This window comes from Cricetulus griseus, chromosome X (genome assembly GCF_003668045.3).
Source record: "Cricetulus griseus strain 17A/GY chromosome X, alternate assembly CriGri-PICRH-1.0, whole genome shotgun sequence".
Classification (NCBI taxonomy): Eukaryota; Metazoa; Chordata; class Mammalia; order Rodentia; family Cricetidae; genus Cricetulus; species Cricetulus griseus.
The window spans coordinates 2819921-2835875 of NC_048604.1; positions in this window are offsets into that span (position 1 = coordinate 2819921).

Genomic DNA, 15955 nt, shown 5'->3' on the forward strand with positions numbered 1-15955 from the left:
GTGCAAAGAATGTGTGACAAGCTAAAGTACTGCCATGGACACAAAAACAGTGTGGATCTGGGTTTCTACCATAGGTTGCCATACAGTGCAATGTGGTAAGGTTAAAGCCCTTGAGGAACAATAGGTGATGTCATGGTCCTCCAACCAATAAAACATCTTAGCAACAAGATGATGGTAATGTCAGGTGCAGGGGAGGTAAGCAGAGACTAAGGAGTGGGCACTGATTTAAAAAAAAAAACAACCACATGGTTTCAAATTGTATGGAATCTGCAATCAGAGACAGAAAAAGCCTCTAGAAAGTAAACACACACTGCCACCCTAAGTATGGTCCTTCCCTGCAATCTGTGACCCTTGGCAGGAAGCCCCTTCACCTGCTTTTCTCTAAAGTTAGAGGCTACTCCAGAAATAGCTGCTCATGCTGCTGTTGGCTGTGTAGTGCCTCACTGAAGTGTGCATACAGCAGCGTTGCTGGCAAGGGCACTTGATACTGGCAGTCTTCTGGCTTCTATCCAGACAGCTGGTGCAGAGATGTTGCTTCCTGCTCACTCATCTGTTCAAGGCAAGCAGGGGAACATTTAATATGGTCTGTCTTGAATGTCTATACCCATGTAAGATGTGCTAATCTGAGTGTACAGAAGAATCTAACAACCTTGTCAGCATGATGGTGCAGACCTGTGAACCCTGACCTCAAAGGCAGCTAATTGAGGCTAATAATCTGTCCGTTTGAAGCTTGCCACCACAACATTGTAAGACCTTTTTTTTTTAAAAAAAAAAAAAAAGGTTCTTTGAGGGGATTTGAGCAACTGATTCACTAAGGGGTGCTGGTCAGACAGAATGAATTCTAAAATAAAATTGCTTCCCTACCTCCACTGAACCCACCCAACACAAAATGTCACTTGTATTTCCAGAACCCACCCCCATCCAGCTTCATCCTGGTTCCAGTCCCATGCCAGCTGTCCCAAGCACTGCCCCTTCCCTGTTCTTGTGCCATCTCAGACCACCCGCTATTTCAGTTCCAGTTCTGGACCAGGCCCTGACCCATCCAGGTTCTAGTACGTTCTTGATGGTTGCAAGCACCGCCCCCCCCCCCATTTCCGCTGTGTTCCGAAATCTCACAGCCATCTCCATTCCAGCTCCGAACTACACTCTGACCTATTGGAGTCCAGCACCTTCTCGACTGTCCCAAGCATGACGCCCTTCCCAGTTCCGGAGTGTTACCAGACCCCACAGCCATCTCTGTTCCTGTTCTGAACCAGGCCCACTCCCGTCCAATATACATTTTAAGTGTGTCTCCAGGTTGCCAGCCATCCAGGTCCCACCATCACATCCTAGTAACAACACAGTCACTCGTGTTGCCAAATACTATCCTCACTTATGCCTACACTCCCCTATCTCGACCTTATCTAAAACCCAAAGAAGGCCCAGTGCACTGACTTCACAAGAGGCAGGAAGATCACGTGGACCCAGAAATTTGAGACATCCTGTGCAACAATAGAAACGCTGTCTCACAAAGAGAAAACAAACAATCCGTTATGCTTCCCACCCCTTCACAAATGTCCTCCACTCCGCATATCCCTTATCTCACATTCCCAAAAAGGGTGATACTGGAAGTAAGCAGAAGGCCATAAAAGGAAAGGACATAAATGGAATGCGTGAGGTCTAGAAACAGCAGAAACCTTAAAGGTGCCAGGAACAGGGCAGCACCATACCCGCTGAAGAGGCCTCCAAACCAGAACTGCAGGAGTTGCAACAACCATACATGCTGCAGGGCAAAACGGGGTCCAAGACCACGGCGGGAAGATCTTATATATGCCACCCCCGCCCACACCCCCTGTGGAGTTGCACACGACCCTTTTCGGGCTGCGCACTGGTATCATGTCCCCTCCCCCCACTCCCTAATAGGAGGATATTTTTGCCTCATCCAATCCTGATAGCTCCACAGGGAGCAAGTGGGAGGGACACAGAATTTGAACAAAGTGGCAGGAGGTGTGGATCAAAGCTTGGCTACCAAGATGGCACATGTTATACCAGGCCCAACAGCCATTGGTTTATCTGTTTCGCGTGTCTGTGCCTCATTGGCTACTAGTTGTGACATGATACTTATTAGTTACTGTCTTTTCCATATTCAAATAGGAAAGGTTGATATAACTACCTAATCCTACAGGCTGAATGCAAAGTATGTGTCCGATTGCAAAATATAGGGCTTCCCACAAAATACAAGCCTATCAGGTACTTAAAAACTAAAAGTTATATATTCCTGTTTATTTTTTATTCAGCTGTGATGTAGATTTCGAAGGCCAGTATTACAGAAGCCTTTTGCATTTCTCCGGTGCACGAAACTTTGTCAGGTTCACCAAGACATATGAAGTATGAAAGATTTCATTTTGGAGGCAAGTACCTGCAATCTCAGCTTCACTCACTAGGAGGTAGAAGCAGGAGGAACATGAGTTTCAGCCTGGGATACACAGTGAAAACCTTTTAACCCTTCCTTCCTTCCTTCCATCCTTCCTTCCTTCCTTCCTTCCTTCCTTCCTTCCATCCTTCCTTCCTTCCTTCCTTCCATCCTTCCTTCCTTCCTTCCATCCTTCCTTCCTTCCAACCATCCTTCCTTCCTTCCTTCCATCCTTCCTTCTTCCTTCCATCCATCCTTCCTTCCTTCCTTCCATCTTCCTTCTTCCATCTTCCTTCCTTCCTTCCATCCTTCCTTCCTTCCATCTTCCTTCCTTCCTTCCTTCCATCCTTCCTTCTTCCTTCCTTCCTTCCTTCCATCCTTCCTTCTTCCTTCCTTCCATCCATCCTTCCTTCCATCCTTCCTTCCTTCCTTCCTTCCTTCCATCCTTCCTTCTTCCTTCCTTCCATCCTTCCTTCCTCCCTTCCTTCCTTCCTTCCTTCCTTCCATCCTTCCTCCCTTCCTTCCTTCCTTCCTTCCTTCCATCCTTCCTTCTTCCTTCCTTCCATCTTCCTTCCTTCCTTCCTTCCTTCCTTCCTTCCTTCCTTCCTTCCTTTCCTCAACTTTCTATTCACTTCAGTCTTTAGATTTCCTGGGCACAAATTATCCACCTAGTAATGTGAATACTTTCCAAGCTTTCCTAAGGAAGGTTTCTCCCACAGTGTAAAAAGAGTCGAATGTTTGCCCAGAAGCACCAAATTGCTTCTCCAAAGAAGGCCATGTAGGACACAGGAAACATATAACTAGGTGCATATTTCAGGCCTTTGGTAGAATAATAGATTTGTTTTGTTTTATTTGAGTTTTTTTTTTAAGAATGGGCTGGTTCATGCCTGTTATTCCAGCATCTGGGAAATGGAAACAGGAGGAGGATGCCATTTCAAGTCAAGCCAGGCTATATACTGTATTCAAGGCCAGCCCAAGGTCTACATTTGTAGGCCAGCCTGGCTTACAGTTTGAAACCTTGTCTCAAAAACCCTGAAATAAAAATACACAAACAGAGTAGGCATCTCAGCAATGTTTCAGTAAAAAGGTCGCTGCTCAAGGTATTTGCAACCATGTCAATCTCGGTTCATTTTACCCAGGAGGTGTCAGAGCACCAGCACATTATGTGTCCCAGAATCCACCATTTAACCAATGTCACATGAAGAGCTCACACTCTGAGTGCTCCACTGGTGACAGTTCTATTCTTCCCCTTCTCATGTGTAGACAAATAAATAGCTTCATCTCCAATTATTTCGTAAACAACAATAAAACGTTATGAAGGAGTGGCACCAATGTTGAATTTTTTTCTTTTTTAGTTTTCTTTAAACATTCTTTCTTTTTTATTATTTTTTATTTTATTCTTTTATTAGTTCAAATTAGGAACAAGCTTGCTTCACATGCCAATCCCTTCTCCCTCTCCCCAACATCCCAGCTGCCCCTACCCATCTGCTTTCCACTCCCCAGGCAGGGTAAGGCCCTCAAAAGGGGCTCCCCATAGTCTACCCCAATGTTGAATTTACCTAAGCCATTGATCTTGGAAACACTGAAGGTTTAACAAACCCAGTTCTGTGTGTTCCAAAAAATGGCTCCTCACAAAGAAATTTCCTTCCCCATGAAACTTAGAGTGAAGGGATGATTTCCTTGGTTACATATGAGAAAGCCAGACCCAAAGCCTTTTAAATTCCTGTGTGTGTGTTTGTGTGTGTGTGTGTGTGTGTGTGTGTGTGTGTGTGTGTGTGTGTGTGTGTGTGTGTGTGTGTGTGCCTCATAAATGATTAGCTGAACTACTCATTCCCTCTTATCAACACAAACATATTGTTTGCCTGCCAGTTTGAGGTAGCTTCTTTTCTTTTTCCATACTCTAGAAGTTTGCCCTGCTCGCTCAAAAGCCAGCAGATTGCCTGAATGGTCCCTTTTTAGAATAGGCAGGCCCCAGGTAAAACTTTCCATCATGTATCTACTCATCAAGAATTCTCTCTATGCTTGTTTGTTCTTTTCTTTAAAAGAAAGCCTTATTACTATGACAACAACATATCATCAGGGTAAAACTAAATGAAAGAAAAACAACAACAGAAAACAAAACCAACCCCACCTTTTTTGGGGGGCTAACCTTTGGAACATTTGAAGATCCCATGACTGAAGGTTTTTTCCTATTACTACAATATCATTTTCTACTCTCTTTCAAGTGAAATCTTGTCATCAAGTCATAACTTATTTCCAAGCTTTATTGGGATGTTGTTAGCTACCCAATGTAGATTATAAACAGCTTTGGACCTTACCTCCTAAATCTTCGGCAACACACTATTTTTTTTAACTTTTTATTAATTCTTTGTGGATTTTACATCATGCACCCCAATCACACTCATCTTCCCATCCCCTTACCTCCACCCTCTGCCCTTGTGACTTACTCCCAAAACAAAATTGAATTGAAAAATATAGTCTGAAACAAAACAAAAGAGAAAGAAAATAAAATTTTGGTATGGGAGCTGTAGTATGGCCCAGAGTCACACAGAATACCCCCTAGTCCATACATCTTTATTTCTAAGTGTCCTTTACATTGTATCATTGGTCTGGCTCAAAGCCTCTGGCTTCTGCTACCCTATGGATATTGGTTCTATTCGTGGATATCCTGTTGTTGTCTTGTGTCAGAATTAGGGTTTGAGATCCTGCAGCTTTGGGTCTGCAGGACTGACCCCTTTATGTGCTGCAGCATTCCATAGACAGGTGGATGTTCAGGTGGGCTAACTCATACCCTAGTTCTAACCCTGGGTATTGCAAGAAATCCACAGATGCTTGGGAAGAAGACTTATTTATTTATTTATTTATTTATTTATTTATTTATTTAAATTTTTATTAGTTCAAAATAGGAACAAGCTTGACATGCTTCACATGTCAATCCCTTCTCCCTCTCCCTCTCCCTCCCCACACCCACACTCCTCCTACCCCCACCGACCTACCCCCACCGACCTACCCCCCACCGACCTACCCCCCACCTCATCCACCTTCCACTCCCCAGGCAGGATAGGGCCTGCCACAGGGGCTCCTCAAAGTCTACTACATCTTCCTGGGCTGGGCCTAGGCCCTTCCCCATGTGTCCAGAGCCAGAGTGTATCCTTTCATGTGGGATGGGCTCTCGAAGTCCCTTCTTACACCAGGGAAAAATACTAATCCACTACCAGGGCCCCCTGAAATGCAGAGGCCTCCTCATTGACATCCATGTTCAGGGGTCTGGATCAGTCTTGTACTAGCCTCCCAGACAGCATCTGGGGTCCATGTGCTCTCCCTTGTTCAGGCCAGCTGTTTCTGCAGGTTTCTCCAGCCTGGTACCAACCCCTTCACTCTTCATTCCTCCCTCTCTGCAACTAAGTTCCAGAGTTCAGTTCAGTGTATATCTGTGGATGTCTGCCTCTGCTTCCATCAGCCACTGGATGAAGGCTCTAGGATGGCATAAAGAGAAGTCATCAATCTCATTTTAGGGGAAGGGCTTTTAGGTTATCCTCTCCACCATTGCCTGGATTTTCTGTTCGTGTCATCCTCGTAGGTCTCTGGAAATCTCCCTAGTGCCAGATCTCTCCTTGGACCTATAATGGCTCCCTCTGATATGGTATCTCTCATCATGCTCTTCTCTATTCTTCCCCCAACTCAACATTTCTGCTCCTCCATTTCCTCCTCTCCTCTCCTCTTCTCCTGCTCTCATTCTGGCAGCTCCCTCTCCCCTACCCTCATGCTCCTAATTAGCTCAGGAGTTCCTGCCCCTTCCCATTCCTGGGGTCCATGCATTCGTCCCCTAGAGTCCTTCATGTTTCCTAATTTCTTTAGTGAAGAGGATTGTAGGCTGGTAATCCTTTGCTCTATGTCTAAAATTCATATATGAGTGAGTACATACCATGTTTGTCTTTCTGTGACTGGGTTACCTCACTCAGGATGGTTTCTTCTAGTTCCATCCATTTGCCTGCAAATTTCAAGATTCCATTGCTTTTTTTCTGCTGAGTAGTACTCCATTGTATAAAAGTAACACATTTTCTCTATCCATTCTTCAGGTTGCTTCCAGGTTCTGTCTATTACAAATAATGCTGCTATGGACATGGTTGAACATATGTCCTTGTATAAACGTGCATTCTTTGGGTATATACCCAAGAGAGGAATTGCTGGATCTTGAGGTAGACTGATTCCCATTTTTCTGAGCAACCGCCATACTGATTTCCAGAGTGGTCTTACAAGTTCGCACTCCCACCAGCAATGGAGGAGTGTTCCTTTTTCTCCACATCCTCTCCAGCATAGATTGTCATTGGTGTTTTTGATTTTAGCCATTCTGACAGGTGTGAGGTGGTATCTCAGAGTTGTTTTGAGTTGCATTTCTCTGATGGCCAAGGATTTTGAGCACTTTCTTAAGTGTCTTTCAGCCATTTCAGATTCCTCTGTTGAGAATTCTCTATTTAGTTCTGCACCCCACTTTTTAATTTCATTGTTTCGTGTTTTGGTGGCTAGCTTCTTGAGTTCATTGTATATTTTGGAGATCAGCCCTCTGTCAGATGGGGGTTGGTGAAGATCTTTTCCCATTTTGTGGATTGAAGTTTTGTCTTACTGACTGTGTCCTTTGTGTTACAGAAACTTCTCAGTTTCAGGAGTTCCCATTCATTAATTGAAGATCTTAATGTCTGTGCTACTGGTGTTATGTTCAGGAAGCAGTCTCCTGTGCCAATTCATTCAAGGGTATCTCCCACTTTCTCTTCTAGAAGATTCATTGTGGCTAAATTTATGTTGAGATCTTTGATCCATTTGCACTTAAGTTTTGTGCATAGTGTCAGGTATGGATCTATCTGCAATCTTCTGCATGTCCGAATCCAGTTGTGTCAGCACCATTTGTTAAAGATGCTATCTTTCTTCCATTGTATAGATTTAGCATCTTTGTCAAAAATAAGGTGTTCATAGGTATGTGGGTTAATATCAGGGTTTTCAATTCAATTCCATTGGTCTGTCTGTCTAATTTTGTGCCAATACCAGGCTGTTTTCAGAACTATGGCTCTATAATAGAGCTTGAAGTCAGGGATGGTGATGCCACCAGAAGATCCTCTATTGTATAGCGTTGTTTTGGCTATCCTGGGTTTTTTGTTTTTCCATATAAAGTGGAGTATTGTTCTTTCAAGGTCTGTAAAGAACTGTGTTGGGATTTTGATGGGGATTGCATTGACTCTGTAGATTACTTTTGGAAAGATTGCCATTTTTACTATGTAGCTTCTACCTATCCAAGAGCATGGGAGATCTTTCCATTTTCTGGTATCTTCTTTAATTTCTTTCTTTAAAGACTCAAAGTTCTTACTGTACAGGTCTTCCACTTTTTTGGTTAGCATTACCCCAAGATATTTTATGTTGTTTGTGGATATTGCAAAGGATGATGTTTCTCTGATTTCTTTCTCATTGTATTTATCATCTGTATAAAATAGAGTTACTGATTTTTTTGTTAATTTTGTATCCTGCTACTTTGCTTAAGGTGTTTATCATCTGTAGGAGTTCTCTGGTAGAGTTTTTCGGGTCACTTGTGTAGACTATCATATCATCTGCAAATAGTGAAAGTTTGAATTCTTCCTTTCCAATTTGTATACCTTTGATCTCCTTTTGTTGTCTTATTGCTCTAGGTAGAACTTCAAGTACAATATTGAAGAGATATGGAGAGTGGACAGCCTTGTCTTGTTCCTGATTTGAGAGGAATCACTTTGAGTTTCTCTCCATTTAGTTTGATGTTGGCTGTTGGTTTGGTGTATATTGCTTTTATCATTTTTAGATATGTTCCTGTTATTCCTGTTCTCTCCAAGATCTTTATCATGAAGGGGTGTTGGATTTTGTCAAAGGCTTTTTCAGCATCTAGTGAGATGATCATGTGGATTTTCTTTTTCAGTTTTTTTATATGGTGGATTATATTGATGGATTTTTTTATGTCGAACCATCCTTGTATCCCTGGGATGAAGCTTACTTGATCATGGTGGATGATTTTTCTGATATGTTCTTGGATTTGATTCGCTAATATTTTGTTGATTATTTTTGATCGATGTTCATGAGGGATATTGTTCTGTAGTCTTCTTTTTTAGCTGTATCTTTGTGTGGCTTGGGTATCAAAGTGATTGTAGCTTCGTAAAAAGAGTTTGGCAATATCCCTTCTGCTTCTATTGTGTGGAACAACTTATGCAGTACTGGTATTAACTCTTGTTTGAATTTCTGTTAGAATTCTGCAGTGAAGCCATCTGGCCCTGGGCTTTTTTTTGGTTGGAAGGCTTTTGATGACTGCTTCTATTTCATTAGGGATTATAGGTCGATTTAAACTGCTTATCTGTTCTTGGTTTAATTTTGGTAAGTGATATCTATGCAGAAAACTGTCCATTTCCTTTAGATTTTCGAATTTTGTGGAGTACAGGTTTTCAAAGTATGACCTGAAGATTCTCTGGATTTCCTCAGTGTCCGTTGTTATAGCCCCCTTTTCATTCCTGATTTTGTTAATTAGCATGCTCTTTCTCTGCCTTTTGTTTAGTTTGGCTAGAGGTTTGTCTATCTTGTTGATTTTCTCAAAGAACCAACTCTTTGTCTCATTGATTCTTTGTAATGTTTTCCTAGTTTCTACTTTATTGATTTCAGCCCTCAGTTTGATTATTTCCTGGCATCTACTCCTCTGTGGTGAGTTCGCTTCTTTTTGTTCTAAAGCTTTCAGTTGTTCTGTCAATTCTCTCATGTGACTATTCTCCAGTTTCTTCATTATGGGCACTTAGTGCTATGAACTTTCCTTTTAGCACTGCTTTTAAAGTGTCCCATAAGTTTGGGTATGTTGTGTCTACATTCTCATTAAATTTTAGGAAGTATTTAATTTCATTTTTTATTTCGTCCTCAAGCCAAGAATGGTGCAATTGGGTGTTATTCAATTTCCACGAGTTTGTAGGTTTTCTGCAATTTATATCGCTGTTGAATTCTAGCTTTAATGCATGGTGGTCTGATAAGATACAGGGGGTTATTTCAATTCTTTTGTAACTGTGGAGGTTTGCTTTGTTGCCAACTATGTGGTCAATTTTAGAGAAGATGCCATGTGGTGCTGAGAAGAAGGTATATTCTTTTGTGTTTGGCTGGAATGTTCTATAGATATCTGTTAAACCCGCTTGGGTCATAAGTTCTGTTAAATCCTTTGTTTGTTAAGTTTCTGTCTGCTGGTCCTCTATAGTGGTGAAAGCCGGCTGTTGAAGTCTCCTACTATAAGTGTGTGTGGTTTTATGTGTGGTTGGAGCTTTAGTAATATTTCTTTTACAAATGTGGGTGCCTTTGTATTTGGGGCATAGATGTTCAGGATTGAACTTCATCTTAATGGACTTTTCCTGTGATGAGTATGAAATGCCCTTCTTCATCTCTTTTGATTGATTTTAGTTTGAAGTCTAATTTGTTAGATATTAGGATTGCTACACCAGCTTGTTTCTTGGGCCCATTTGATTGGAAAATCTTTTCCCATCCTTTTACTCTGAGGTAACGCCTGTCATTGAAGTTAAGGTGTGTTTCTTGTATACAGCAGAAGGATGGATTCTGCCTTTGTATCCATTCTGTTAGCCTGTATCTTTTATGAGCAGGTTAAGACCATTTACATTGAGGGATATTAATGTCCATTGATTGTTGTTTCTTGTTTGTTTTGGATTTATTGTTGGTGGTGTCATTTTGTGTGGATTTCACCCTCCTGTTTCTTTTTGTATTTGGTAAAGTTGGATTACCTATTGCCTATATTTTTGTGGGTGTAGTTATTTTCATTGGGTTGGAGTTTTCCTTCTAGATCTTTCTGTCATGCCGGATTGTGGATATGTATTGTTTAAGTCTGGTTTTGTCATGGAATATCTTATTTTCTCCATCTATAATGATTGAAAGTTTTTCTGGGTACAGTAGTCTTGGTTGGCATCCATGCTCCCTTAGTGCTTGTAGGGTATCTATCCAGGACCTTCTGGTTTTCAAAGTTTCCATTGAGAAGTTGTGTGTGATTCTGATAGGTCTGCCTTTATATGTTACTTGGACTTTTTCCTTTGCTGCTCTTAATATTTTCTCTTTATTCTGAAGGTTTGGTGTTTTGATTATTATGTGTTGAGGGGGCTTCTTTTTATGGTCCAGTCTGTTTGGTGTCCTGTAAGCTTCTTGTACTTTCATAGGCATATCCTTCTGTAGGTTGGGGAAGTTTTCTTCTGTGATTTTGTTGAATATGTTTTCTGTACCTTTGAGCTGTATTTCTTCACCTTCTTCTATACCTATTATTCTTAGGTTTGGTCTTTTCACGGTGTCCCATATTTCCTGGATATTTTGTGTTAAGGATTTGTTGGACTTGAGATTTTCCTTGGTCGATGACTGAATATCCTCTAGAGAGTCTTCAACAACTGAGATTCTCTCTTCCATCTCTTGAATTCTATTGGTTATACTCACATCTTTAGTTCATGATCATTTATCCAGCCTTTCTATTTCCAGCATCGCCTCATTCTGTGTTTTATTTATTGTTTCTATTTTAGCTTTCATGCCTTGGACTGTTTCGAGTGCTTCCTTCACTTGTTTGGTTGTTTTTTCTTGGCTTTCTTTGTGTTCTTTAAGAGAATTGTTTACTTCTTGAATTCGTTGGTTTGTCTTTTCCTCCATCTCATGCAATTTTTTTTGCTTGTTTTTTCTTCTATTTCTTTAAGGGATTTTCTTGTTTCCTCTTCAAAGGACTCTATCATCTTCCTAAGATAATTTTTGAGGCCCATCTCTTTTTTATGCTCTGTGTTGGGCTTTTCATATCTTGCTGGTGTGGAGTCCCTAGATTCTGGTGGTGTCCTATTGGTCTTTCTGTTGTTGAGTGTGTTCTTACTCTGTCTTCTTCTCATCCCTTCTTCTAGTGAGTGCAGGTGGGGTCTATCCCTCTCTTAGGTGGCTGGCAGAGGGTTCATCCTCTGGCGGCAGCGGGATCGCAGAGGGTGGTGGGTGGACAAGGGTGGGGTGTGTGCGGATTCAGGGTGGATCTTCCGATACTGGGGAGGTCCACTCTTGTCCAGGTGGGGTCAGGCAGAAGTGAGCAGGTGTTGATGGAGGAGGTTGGGGGGTGGGCAGAGCAGCGCCCAGACTCACCTGAGGCCAGGGCACCCACCACAGGACAGAGGGCAGGGTGTAGACAGGGGTGAGGTGTGTCTGGACTCAGGGTGGGCCTTCCAGTTTTGGCTGATTCACTCCTGTCCGCGGGGTTGGGGGGGTTGTTTCAGGCAGAAGTGAGCAGAAGTTGATGGGGGAGGTTGGGAAACAGAGCAGCGCCCAGACACACCTAAGGTTTGGGGACCTGCTGAGGCTAGGGCACCTGCTGTAGGACAGAGGCAGAAGACTTATTAAAGGATGAAACAGAGAACACACTCATGCCTACAGTGGGAAGGAATGCCGTTGCCTCTTCATCCAGCATGGGAAGATGGAGAAAGCTCCAGACTAGATCACCTAACTGTTTCAGAAAGCCTTCCATGGTCACACACACACACACACACACAACACACACACACACACACACACACACACACACAAAGAGAGAGAGAGAGACTGACAGAGAGAGAGAGAGAGAGAGAGAGAGAGAGAGAGAGAGAGAGAGAGAGAGAGAGAGAGAGAACACAAACATCAGACCTCAGCTCTTATTAGGTCATTTATCAGAGAAAACCACACCCATAGGACTAGTCACACCAAATTTCATTGGCTAAATGGATCAAACTCCCACAGTACCTGGGTGGTAGCTGGGTTGGTCAGCCTGCCAGCTTTCCCTCATCATCACCACTGGGGTGAGCTCTACACCACTGCCTTACATAGCTAGCTTTACCAATGCAGCAGGCAGCAAGGAACAAGTTCAGTTATCCTGCTCTACATGCTCTGGGGTCTGGCTAACCTACACCTAATCACCAGGGCTAGCTTTACTGTTTTGCCCAGGTGAGGTATATGGCCTGCTCTCCCAAGTACTTCAGGTAGTGAGGGACAGAGACAGCTCTTCCTAGTACTGCAGCTAGTGAAGAGCAGAACCAACTCTGAAGCCCTATCCTCAGTGCCTTTGATGGCAACAGGAGTCACATACCTCACCACAGTCCATGGCTGTGGCAGGGCCATGGACCCAGACATGGCCTCCAACTGCAACCAAGACCTGGGCCCCCATGGGGCCAGTGCAGGTCATTCAGATCTGTATGGCCCTGCAGAAGCTCGGTCCTTGGGCACTAAGATGGTCATAGGTGTTAGTTAAGACCCCTGACATACACATGGCCCTTGGTGGCAATAGAGGCCATGAATATCCCACAGAAATCCCAGCTGCAGTTGGACCATGGACCCAGATATGTTCTTGGTAGCAGTCTGGGCCTGGATACAACCATGGCCAAGGTTGACAGCACAGATCACTCAAGGTGGTCCTCAAACACCCACCTGGCCCAAGGTGGCAGATCAGACCCTGGGAATTCACATGGACATTTGAATATCAACATGAACCCTGGCTACAGCAGGGCCATGGAGCCAGCCATGGCTCTGGCTTCATCCCAGGCCCATACGATGTCATGGCCCCTGGTTGCAGCAGATGTCACTCAGGTCTATATGAGCCCAGCAGCAGCACAGCCCTCTGAAACCAACTGGCCACAGGTGGCAGCCCAGATCCTGGGCCTCCATGGTAAAGTATCATAATTGCCCCACCTTAGAATTTGAAACGCCCTACCTACTGTTTCTCCTCCCCCCAATCCCTTTTTGTTATAACACACCTCTGGCCCTAGGTGAAGACGTGACATTCCAAATTGTCCAAAAGATTATATTTTAAAGATAAACTATTAACCCCTCTTTTAAGAGTTAACCCAATAAATAGGTCCAGAAAGATGGCTGAAAGCTTGATAACCTAGGATCAGTTCTCAGGACCTGAAATGGAAGGAGAGAAACACACACACACACATACACACACACACACACACACACACACACACACACACACACACACACACACACACACACACACTACGCACATGTAAACACACACAAACACCCCAAACACACATACACTCACAAAATGGACCAAAACATAGTGTGAAAAAAAATTGATTCCTTTTTTTGCCTGATTAGTTAATCATGTCAGATTGTGAAGTCAAGCTTCTGCCAATTGTAAGAGAAACAATCATCACCTACACCACAGATAAGACAAGGAATCTTTTTGTGATAACACACCTAGGCACCCTTGTGTCTAGGCTCAGGGAGTATCCCTCTATGTGGATTGGGCTCCCAAGGTCTATTCCTATGCTATGGATAAGTACTGATCCACTACAAGGGGTCCCATAGATTTCCAAGGTCTCTTCACTGACACCCACATTCAGGGGGTATGGATCAGTCCCATGCTGGTTTCCCAGCTAACAGTCTGGGGACCAAGAGTTCTCCCTTGTTCAGGTCAGCTGTATTGAGCAGAGTTGTTTTTATACTTTTTATTTTTTATGGCACTGAGAAGATAAATTGATTTGAATCTGTCAATATGCATGTTCTTTTGTGGCATTATAAAATATTTTATGGAAAACCATTTTTATAAACATTAAAAATTTTGTCCTATGTCTAAAATCCATATATGAGTGAGTACATACCATGCCTGTCTTTTTGTGACTGGGTTGCCTCACTCAGGATGGTTTTTTCTAGTTCCATCCATTTTCCTGTGAATTTCAAGATTCCATTGCTTTTTTCCCCGCTGAGTAGTACTCCATTGTGGCATTTAAAATGGTTAAATGTCATAGGCTTTTCTTAACAGTAAGACATGTCTGCTCTTGGCAGCACCAATTTACCTCAAAAAAGGGTTATAGGCATCAAAGAACCTCCATATGGAGTTTGTTTTTATTGAGGCAAAGCTAGCCACTTGGCAAGAAACGTCCTTTGCTTTGAGTGCTGACAATATGCTGTCCAAATTGTACAAGCAAGTCACAAAAGAAGGCAACTGCCAAACTTTGCCAAGACAAGGCAGGACAGACCTTCAAAATTCTTGCTTCACAGAAAAGTCTGTCGGATATGCTAGGCCTGTAGGCTAAAGATGGATGCCCCAATGTTACAGAGGAACCTTGGGTGACTGTCAAGGCAGCCAGATGACTCTGTCATTCCTATAGTTTTGGAAGTTGTTTGCTCTGCACTTCCTGTTTACTCAGGTAATATTTTATCCTTCTCAAGTCTCTGATAGGATTGAAGACTAAGCTGGGCGTTGGTGGTGCACGTCTTTAATCCCAGCACTTGGGAGGCAGAGGCAGGCAAATCTCTGTGAGTTTGAGGCCAGCCTGGTGTTCAAAGAGAGTTCCAGGACCTACAGAGAAACCCTGTCTTGAAAAAAAAATTGAAGACTACTTATACCATTCTCTTTAAAACCGAAATTAAGAAGCTTCAAAAGAGATGTAACGCTTATATGATTGAGAGACATAAACACTTAAGTTGTTTGTCTAAGAAGATATTTTAAGGTCTAAAAAGATTTTTAGGTTGGTACTACAATTTACAAAAGAAATTTGTTTAGGTATAAAATTTTGGACTCTCCAAGATAGGATAGATAATGGAGTAATTTCTCTGATTTGCAAAATACAAATGGACTGAATATTGCAAATGAAATTCCTAGTTGATAATTGTTCTTATTTTATATATTTTTGCTATGTTAGAGCTAAAACCTTTTCTTTTTTATTTAGGCAAGGGGGGATATTGTGGGATATTTGATCACACTGTGGCACCCTAGACTGTCAATAAATTCTATCTTGAACTAAAGGGTGGAACCAGTGACTAGATGACAAGATTTAGCCATAGAGATGTCAGCAGTTTGGATAGAGAAGACACACAGGAAGGAAAGGCCAGGGACTCTAGTTTGAGATTCCTTTTGGTTATGGAATAAGGTAAGAGATGTGTTTATGGCTAAAAACCAAGGTCAGCTAGTTGCTACTCAACTTCTCTGAGGTAGCAGGTTTTCACCCCAGCCTTTGACTTCTGAGTCTTATTGATGAAGAGACTCAATTTAAATCTACATATCTCACTGGGTGTTGGTGGCGCACGCCTTTAATCCCAGCACTTGGGAGGCAGAGGCAGGTAGATCTCTGTGAGTTCGAGGCCAGTCTGTCTTGAAAATCCAAAAAACAAAACAAAACAAAACAAAACAAAAAGAACAAAAAAAACCCCTACTTATCTCAGCCATAGCAGGACTAAGGCCACAGGACCAAAAGTCCTGCCAGGCTGTGGCCAAAGTGGTTGGTGGGGTGCTAACTGCTGGACCACTGAGCTGCAGATGGTAATAAAAATATCTGTAGATTCATGTGCAGACACTAAGCTAACAGGAAAACATCATATAGTTGTATCTTAGAGGAATGTTGTTCACTTCCTGTGAATTCTTTGCTATACTTCTTATTCACCATGAGATGAGCTGTCCTGCAATTGCCTTCCCATTACAATAGATTAAAACTATAGTCATAGGCAAAATAAATATATCTTTGTGTCATATTTAATGTTGTTTTGTCATATTTTATCACAGCATACAAAGTTAATTTACACAGC